We start from the raw sequence: 9,939 nt of genomic DNA on the forward strand, positions 1-9,939 counted from the left end.
TAAAATTTACATATTTGGATGAAGGAAGGTTAAAGTAGTTATTCAAAACTAGTATTCAGTTTCATTTCTAGCATGCATAGCAAACTTCATGTTTAGAGATATAGAGAATTTTAGAGTTTTTTTAATTTTATTTGTTTATAAAATAAGAAATTTATATTATATTAAAAATGAGTATAGAGAGTAGATGACAACTGCTTCTGGGTCCTCGGCCTCTCATCGGGTTCTAAAGCGACTGAGGCCGGACCTCCCTCTCATTGTATGCGGCAAGTGTGAGGAGAAGATTGTGATGGAGTACCGGGTGAGGAAGGAGTGTCCCAACAAAGGCCGTATCTTCTACAAGTGTCCAGATCGTAATGTAAGTTATTTTGTCGAATTTGATGATTATGGTTAATTTATACTTATTTTCATAATGATTATGATTAAAGTTCTAATTTTTTGTTTTAATTTCAGTGGGATGGTACTGGATGTTCAAGCTGGTACTGGGAGGAAGAGTATGTTGAACACGTGCAAAACTCTCTTGCACAGGCGGCTACGGTGGCTGGTGAGGCAGTGATCCTGCGGAAGAAGCCTATAGATGTTGAACAAACGCATGATCTATCTATTTTAGTTGGGATTGGTCGCGAAATCCTTATGATGCTGAAGTGCATTTTAGCTTTAGTTTTTTTACTGGTAGTTAGGATTGTCTACATTGTAGCGAGACTTTCATAAATTAATACCTTGTGTGGTGGCATGCATGCCTTATAATTAACTAATTATGTTTTAGGTTTTAATATGGTATGTATGTCATGTAATGCAGATGAGCCGACATTGGATGTACAATGCTGATCGCCGCTCCCAAGAGTTCATTAAGGGCGTGCATTCTTTCTTACGTGTGGCCGAGGCAAATAAACACGATGATTTATGAAAGTCAGGTTTCATGCCAAACTATATTTGTCTTCATTCACACTTATTGAAGTCAGGTTTCATGTCAAACTATATTTATTGGACGAAACACGGAGAAACCGGGGTTGTAATAGAAGAAGGTGAAGAAGAACAATGGGACAATGATGACATTATTGCTGAATATGGTGCCTTCAATGATACTGCAATGGGGGAAGCTAAAGAAGAGGTAGTGGCAGAAGATGAGCCTGCTGATGATCTTGGTCAGGCCATTCGTGGCATACAAAGAGAATGCAAAAGTGAAAAGAAGAAGATCAAGTTCGAGCGCATGCTAGAGGATCACAAGAAATTGCTATACCCAACTTGTGATGCGGGACAGAAAAGGTTGGGTACTACACTAGAATTGCTGTAATGGGAGGCAAAGAATGATGTATCTGACAAGAGATTTAGGGAGTTACTGAAAATCCAAAAGAAGATGCTTCCGAAGGATAACGAATTGCCTGTCACTACGTACGAAACAAAACAGATAGTCTGCCCTTTAGGATTAGAAATCCAAAAGATACATGCATGTCCCAATAACTGCATCCTCTACCGTGGTGAGGAGTATGAGAAGTTAGATACATGCCCGATATGTCATGCATCGCGGTATAAGATCAGGCGAGACGACTCTGGTGATGTTGAGGGCGAACGTTCCACGAAGAAAATCCCTATCAAGATTATGTGGTATGCTCCTATAATACCACGCTTGAAATGTCTGTTCAGAAACAAAGACCATGCAAAGTTGTTGTGATGGCACAAAGAAGATCGTAAGGTAGACAATATGTTGAGATACCTTGCTGATGGGTCCTAGTAGAGAGCAATCGATAGAGAATTCCCGGAGTTTGCAAATGACGCAAGAAACTTAAGGTTTGCTTTAAGTACGGATAGTATGAATCCTTTTAAGGAGCAGAGCAGTAGTCATGCACTTGGCATGTTACTCTATATATCTACAACCTTCGTCTCCGGTTATGCATGAAGCGTAAGTTTATTATGATGTCAGTGCTCATCCAAGGCCTAAGGCAACCTGGCAACGACATCGATGTGTACCTGAGGCCACTAGTTGAAGAACTTCTAATTTTATGGAACAGACCAGGTGTACGTGTGTGGGATGAGCACAAACAGGAGCACTTTGACCTACGAGCATTGTTGTTCGTAACAATCAATGATTGGCCTGCTCTAAGTAATCTTTCAGAACAATCAAACAAGGGATATAATGCATGCACACATTGTTTCGATGACATTAAAGGTATATTCTTGAAAAAATGTTGAAAGGTCATGTACCTTGGCCATCGTTGATTTCTTCCTGCGAATCACCCTCTAAGAAAGAAAGGCAAGCATTTTAAAGGTAAGGCAGACCACCAGACTAAGCCGGGCAACCGAACTGGTGAGGATGTACTCAATATGGTCAAGAATGTGAAAGTAGTATTTGGAAAGGCACATGGTAGTGAACATGTTCCAAACGACGCCGACGGTCACGCACCCATGTGGAAGAAGAAGTCTATATTTTGAGAGCTACCCTATTGGCAAGTCCTAGAGGTTCGTAGCGCGATCGACGTGATGCACCTGACAAAGAATCTTTTGTGTGAACCTGCTAGGCTTCATAGGTGTGTATGGGAAGCCTAAGGACACACTTAAAGCACGACAGGACCTTTGGTGTTTAAAAGAACGAGACAATCTATATCTAGAGAAGACAGATGATGGACGCCATTACTTAAGTCCTGTCAGCTACACTCTTAGCAAAGAAGAGAAGGAAAGCATGTTTGAATGCCTAGCAAGCATCAAGGTACCATCTGGGTTCTCCTCGAATATAAAGGGTATAATAAATGTGCCAGAGAAGAAATTCCTAAACTTAAAGTCCCATAACTACCACGTGCTAATGACGCAATTGCTTCTAGTTGCATTAAGAGGAATTCTACCTCCAAATATACGTCTAGCCACCGTGAAGCTATGTGCATTCCTCAATGCAATTTCTCAGAATGCAATCGATCCAATGGAATCTAGCTAAACTACAGAATGATGTGGTTCAATGTCTTGTTAGCTTTGAGTTGGTGTTCCCTCCTTCCTTCTTTAATATCATGACACACCTTCTAGTTCACCTGGTCAAGGAGATTAGCATTCTCGGTCCTGTGTTCCTGCACAACATGTTCCCCTTTGAGAAGGTTCATGGGAGTACTAAAGAAATATGTTCAAAACCATGCTCGTCCAGAAGGAAGCATCGCCAAGGGTTATGGAACAGAGGAGGTCATTGAGTTTTGTGTTGACTTTATTCCCGACCTTGACCCGATTGGTGTTCCTGAATCGCGACATGAGGGGAGACTAAGTGGAAAAAGGACACTAGGGAAGAAAACATATATTGGTACGTAGGACAATTATTTTAATAAAGCACACTACATAGTTCTGCAAAACTCCTCCTTGGTGACACCGTATATCGAGACACATAAAGAGTTGCTCTGATCTGAGTTTTCAGGAAAGTCTGAAGCTTGGACTACGTGTTAGCACATGGAAACTTTCAGCGACTGGTTGCGAAAAGAATGTCAGGGTGATGAGAGTATTGATGACCAGCTGTATTTGTTGGCTAGGCAGCCATCGTGGCATATCCTCACATACAAAGGGTACGAGATAAATGGGAATACATTTTACACAGTAGCCCAAGATAAAAGGAGCACCAACCAAAATAGTGGTGTTCGCATAGATGCCACCGACCCTAATGGAAATAAGCAAACATATTATGGCCACATAGAGGAGATATAGGAACTAAACTATGCACCTACTTTTAAGGTACCTTTGTTCAAGTGCTAATGGGTAAAGGCGACTGGAGGCGGGGTAGCAGTCGACAACTAGTATGGAATGACAACCGTGGACCTCAACAATATTGGGTACAAAGACGAACCGTTCGTCCTTGCTAAGGATGTGAATCAGGTGTTCTATGTCAAGGATATGTCTACAAAACCGAAGAGAGGGAAAAACAACAATGACCTAATCATTGAGCCAAAGCGCCACATAGTTCTTTCAGGGAAAAGAAACATCGTCAGAATTGAAGACAAGTCAGACATATCAGAAGATTATGAAAAGGATGACCGAATTCCACCCTTCACAGTGAACAAAGACCCAAGCATCCAGCTAAATGATGAGGACACTCCATGGTTATGGCACGATCATAACCAAGGGATATACGTTAAGAAGAAGTTCACTACTGTGCCTGCTTGATATATATAGTGATGTATTAGACCTATTATGTAATAATTGTGACTTCAGATTTTTTTGTCGTGTTTTCGTATTTTCTACGGTTTAAATGAATTTTCTGTTTGACGGTGGATTTCCCGTGGAGAATATATGATAAAAAACCAAATGATCAACGTTAATAAGATGTGAAAACTTATTTCCTGTCGAAAAGTAATAATTTTAATGATTTTAATCAAGTAGTATATTTTTGCATGGTGCAAATTGTAATTATTATTTACACAATGTTAAATATTTATACAGTAAAACAAAAGAGTATAGGTTACAAATTTTTGTTGTGTATAATAATGCAAAACCAATGCCAGGAATTTGTATTATAATTTTTTGGATGATATTTTATTTATTAGGCGATTAATAACTGTCTGCATATTTATATAAAAGAAATATATAAAAAAGGAAAAACTTCTGGATCCGGTAGGAAGCCAACTGAAGCCCACCTTTACTCTCGGGTCAATCAACGACCCAGGACTAAAGGTGGGCTACGTTTTCGCGGCCCGCCAAAAAGATACCTTTAGTCCAGGGTCATGGATGCACCCGGGACTAAAAGTCAGGCCTTTAGTCCCGGTTCTTACCATCACCCGAGACTAAATGGATGCACCCAGGACTAAAGGTTAGATCTTTAGTCCTAGTTCTTACCATCACCCGGGACTAAAGGCCTTTAGTCCCGGTCCGTGGCTTCACCCGGGACTAAAGATCTCTAATATATATCGCCTCGTCTTCTTCTCCCATCTATTGTCTTCATTCTTCGCCCAAGAGCCACCGCGCCGCCTCCACGCGCCTCTCCAGTCTCTCGCCATCTCCGTCAGCGGCCCAGATCCACGCCATGCGCTCGTCGTCCCCTTCACCAGAGCGCTCGTCGTCCCCTTCATCGGAGCGCTCGCCGTCATCGTGCACTCATCGTCCCCTTCACCGGAGCGCTTGCCATCGCCATGCGCTCGTCGTCCCCTTCACCAGAGCGCTCATCGTTGTCCCCTTTGTCAGAGCGCTCGTCGTCGTCCCCGTCGCATCCTCGTTGTCGAGAGATCACCTCAAGCCATCCTCGTTGTCCTCCACCCTCGTCGTCGTCGTCAGCAACAGTGTGTGCACATAGATAGATTTTATTTGTAGATTGTATTTGTGTATGTGTGTGCTCGGACCGACGGCCATGGAGAGGGAGCAGGGGAACAAGGCGGCCATGGAGTATAGCTCTGGAGGACTTCGGGCGTTTTTGGTTCATGCCTTCACCTTGCCACAGCTCGCCACACCGAACCTACGCCGAACTTGTTTGGTTCATGATTTCCGATCCACTCGTGTTTGGTTCATGCAGAACCCGCATTTCTTGCCGATTTCATTGTCGTGTTTCTGCCGCGACTGCATCATCGGCGCCATTCGTAGGCACAAACCAAACGGGCGCCCTTCATCTCCAATGTACCATTAGAGTTTATTTTATTTCATCGGCGGCGTTCGTAGGCACGAACCTGAGTTCTTAGCATTGAAAGAACAAATAAAGGGAAACAAACAGCCCTGATTTGGATAGGAATTCGTAATTTTCAAATATATGACTCCAACATAATAAAGAGAATATATGGCGCTTCTTCATCATCAAGGGATAGATTGAGAGATGATGATATTTAGTGCTATTTAGTTTGGCGAGGGATGTTTAGCTACATCAGCGCACATGCTATCAATTAAGTCGAGACGCAATCACACACATCCACGGACGACATCAACCGTACATAGCAAAGATACACGTATGCGTTTCACCTTGTATGTACCTATCTAGTTTGTTTTGGTTATTCGCCGGAACATATATGTGGCTATCAACCTCATTGTGGGTGACTCGACAGCTCCTTTTTCGTACACCTTATTTCTCATACACCTATCTAGCTAGAACCCCGGCTAGAACCTTATTTTAAAATATGAAAATACAGAAAATTGTAGAAAATCCGTACTAGTTGAACTTGTGGACCATGTTCATCTCAGCTAGCATGTTCTCTGCTGAGCGGTAACGGACGTCAAGGAGGAGCTTTGATTCTACAAGGGAGAGCGGCAACGGTCGTGGAAGACCGTGTTTCCTTTCTCGTAGAAACAGAGCTCTTCCATGGCCAAGTACTGTGTCGTTCGGTGGAGAAATGCTCGCCGAGATGATCACGTAAGCAAGGTCAACTAGTACGGATGGTTACTTATTTAAACATGTTTTTGAGCTAGAATTTGATGGATATTTGATAACTTTAGACCTACAAATATCATCTACAAATGTTACTATCCTCGAGGTGGCACGTCCTGTAGGAGTCCATTTTATAGATATAGTTTTTATTTTTTATAGATATATCTAGTGGAGTAAAAGTTAGATGGCTGCCCCAAGAGACAACTTGGATGAAAAAATGATGGATATTATCAACACTAGCACTCAATTTGCCGGTGGTGACCAGTAGGATGTAGATGACGGGAGTCAATACCTGGCTCTTGAAGATAACCAAGAAAATATTGTGCAAGAAAATACTGGCGAGGTATATATATTTATATATATATTTGAATATATATATATATATATTTGAACATCTATCATCTATTATGTGTAGACATGATATTTATTTATTCTTTTTTTATACATAGCCCTCTGGATCGACGACCACAACGGCGAAAAGCAAAAATATTCGAGGCCCGAAAAAACCATTGGAGGGACGCTACATAATATCGGAATTCAATATCGAGACAGGCGAACCACTTGGTCCACATGTAAGGAAATTCATGCAACATTGTGGGTACCTTGTAAGGGACAGTCTTCTGATCAGTGCCTGTGAATGGAAGCAAAAGATCAATGAGCCTCATGTTAGTTTTGCCTCTGATCTTGATAAGAATTTAATTTGGGATGATATCCTTCAACATTTCACATTGCAAGCGGATGATTATGATGCTATCAACGATGATGAATTGAAGGAACTAGTTCGAAAGTGGGCTATGAAGAAGATGGCCACACAATTCCAGACTTGGAAGAAATCCCTATACACGAAATATGTCAAGAAGAACCTAACACCCAATTTCAATACTAGCGGCCTGCTCACGAAGTTGAGGCTCTACTGGAATGATTTTGTACAGTACAAGACATCTAAAGAGGGTGAGGAACGGGTGAGAAGGAATCAAGAGAATGCCCAACAAAAGTTATACCACCATGGCATGGGATTAGGTGGCTACACGACTGCTATTTCCAAGTGGGAGAAAATGGAAGCGGACATTCTTGCCAAGGGTATCACACCAGAATCACTCAATTAGCCCAAACGCGCGAAGAATTGGTTTTTCGCTCATGGGGGAAGACTGGACCTAGAGACCGGGAAGCTAGTTCATGGCACAAAACTCGAAAGAGCAACACAAAGATTGTCTTATGCTCTACAAGCTAAAGCTATTGGTGCGTTTATGCCCAATAGAGAGAAGGATTGAACTAACGTATGCCATTGGGACCGTTGAACACAGTGGCCGAACGAGAGGTTTAGGACAGAACATTTCTTGGGAGCATGGTTTCTCTGACGACAGAGATACCTATAGAAGCTGGCAGAGAAGGAAGGATAAGGATACAGCGCGGATCAACAGGTTGGAGGAATTAGTTCGTGAGTCATGGGAGGCGTTGCTTCAAGCATAGGAGCGTGAAAAAGACATGCAAGCTAGAATGCATGACGAAATTAGAAAGCAAGTGCAAATAGCAATGAGTGCCCAAAGACAAGCATCAGATCCAGGAATCAACATTAATATTAGCCCCCTGATCAGTTGAAAAGCAGCTGCGCTTCCACGGAGTTGCTAAATCAAGATAATGCAATGCTACGTTTCCCCGTGGATGACATCACTGCACTGTTTATATCATGTGAGCTACATATTCCAAAAGAGAATGCCACAATCATGGTGGCTCTCGGTATTTTTTCTCCTCTAGATCCTACCAAGACACCAAGAATCTATGGGGCAATAATACCACCTGGATATGTTAGCGTCTTAGTGGATAGAGTTAACAAAGGTTTTAGTGATCTGTCTCTTGACATTCCAGGAGGTGATGAGGAGAAGACTCTAGGAGAAGCAGAGAAGACATTCATACTATGGCGCAAGCGCTACATCATTATTCCCGGGGTCTCTAGTCCACTGCCGCCTCCTCAACTACTAGACAATAGGTGTGGACAAAAGTGAAGGAAACAATTTTTTCATAAATTTTCTATTGACATGCATGATTAATAATAACAATTTCTTATACCTAATTATTCTTTTTTGTAATCACACAACAGGGCCTCCACCAACCTAAATCCAATTATTCAATCTCCAGATCATCATAGTGCTCCGGGCAATGATTATGCAACGCCGCCACCGCCACCACCTCCAAGGAGGTCTCCAACGCCTCCAAGGAGGTCTCCACCGCCGCCACCTCCAAGGAGGTCTCCAACGCCTCCAAGGAGGTCTCCAGCTCCTAAGAGGTCCGCCCCGCAAACAAAGCCGTTGGCCCACCAGTCGGCAAAGAAGAAAGCCTCATCTAATTTAGTTATTCCCCAAAAACTGTCTTACGAGAAAAATAAAAAGGAATTAAAGGATGCAGTACAAAAAGATGTGAAAAGTTTCTTCAAAAAAAGTAAAAAAGCAACGAGAAGCGAGAGAGAACCCGGAGAAATCGTACTTGTACCTACCTCCGGATCTTCTAAGAAAGAAGGTGGACCAGAAAAAATAGGAATCTCAAAAGACCCTGCCAAAATCAGACTACAACCGCTCTCTCACCAAGTCATTTGAGGCGGCGCAGAAAAAAACTAGAGCAAGGAAAGGTGTTGCACAACTCGGATAACAATCGCAATAATTAGTCCCCCCTCTTGTCATTCGTAATGAATATGGTTCAAACTTAGACTTACTGGACGTTGATTATGAGGAACTCGTTCGGTTTTACAAAGAAACTGGTTTGGACCTTGCACAAGTGCTCGCTGAAGGACCATCTACTCCGAAAGTGGATCCTTGAAAGAAATTTGAACATGGAATTAGTCTATATAACCCTGAGGCATTAGGTGAACTGGGTACGCAAATGTACCTGCTAAACAAGTGATACATGGCGGCGTGTGAACGGGGAGAGATCTTTGTTTCTGTCAGAGTTAGAAACCAACATTACTTGAATTACACCAACTATGCCACCTGGACTCTCTCGACAAAAGTCTCATTAGCTGCTATTGTCTGTAAGTGTGATTATTTTCTACTATTAAAGTGTATGTATAAAGCTACATGTATATATATAAATTATATATCCTCACACTATATTTTTATATATGCAGATATGAGATGACAGAACTCAGAAAGAGACAGGATAATGATGTTGGTTTCGTTGATCCAAATATCGTATTCAAACACCCTGATCCCCCGCCTGGATGGAAAGCTGAACTCGAGAAAAATCTCATGAGGTTCTTAGTGAACCAACAAAACAAGGACATACTATTCCCGTACAACTTCAAGTGAGTGTTAAATAATTAATGTCGATCATATGAATATTTGTTCAATTATTTGCTTACTAGCTAAGCTATCCCCCATATATATATATGTTGACTCTAGTTAATGTCGATCATATTTGTGTATAAAAACATATGCAGCAATCACTGGATATTGATGGTCATCGATATGGCCAATAGTCGGTTAAGCATCTTAGACTCGTTAAGAAAAAAGCAAACAGAGTACCAAGACATGATAGATATTATCCAAGGGTAATTTGGTCTCTCTAGCAACTATATATACCCTGATCTCTTAACTGCAACAATTATTAAAGGCCCAATTAATTTTTTATTTTATTGGACGTAG

Source organism: Miscanthus floridulus, chromosome 1, assembly GCF_019320115.1.
Source record: "Miscanthus floridulus cultivar M001 chromosome 1, ASM1932011v1, whole genome shotgun sequence".
Taxonomy (NCBI): Eukaryota; Viridiplantae; Streptophyta; class Magnoliopsida; order Poales; family Poaceae; genus Miscanthus; species Miscanthus floridulus.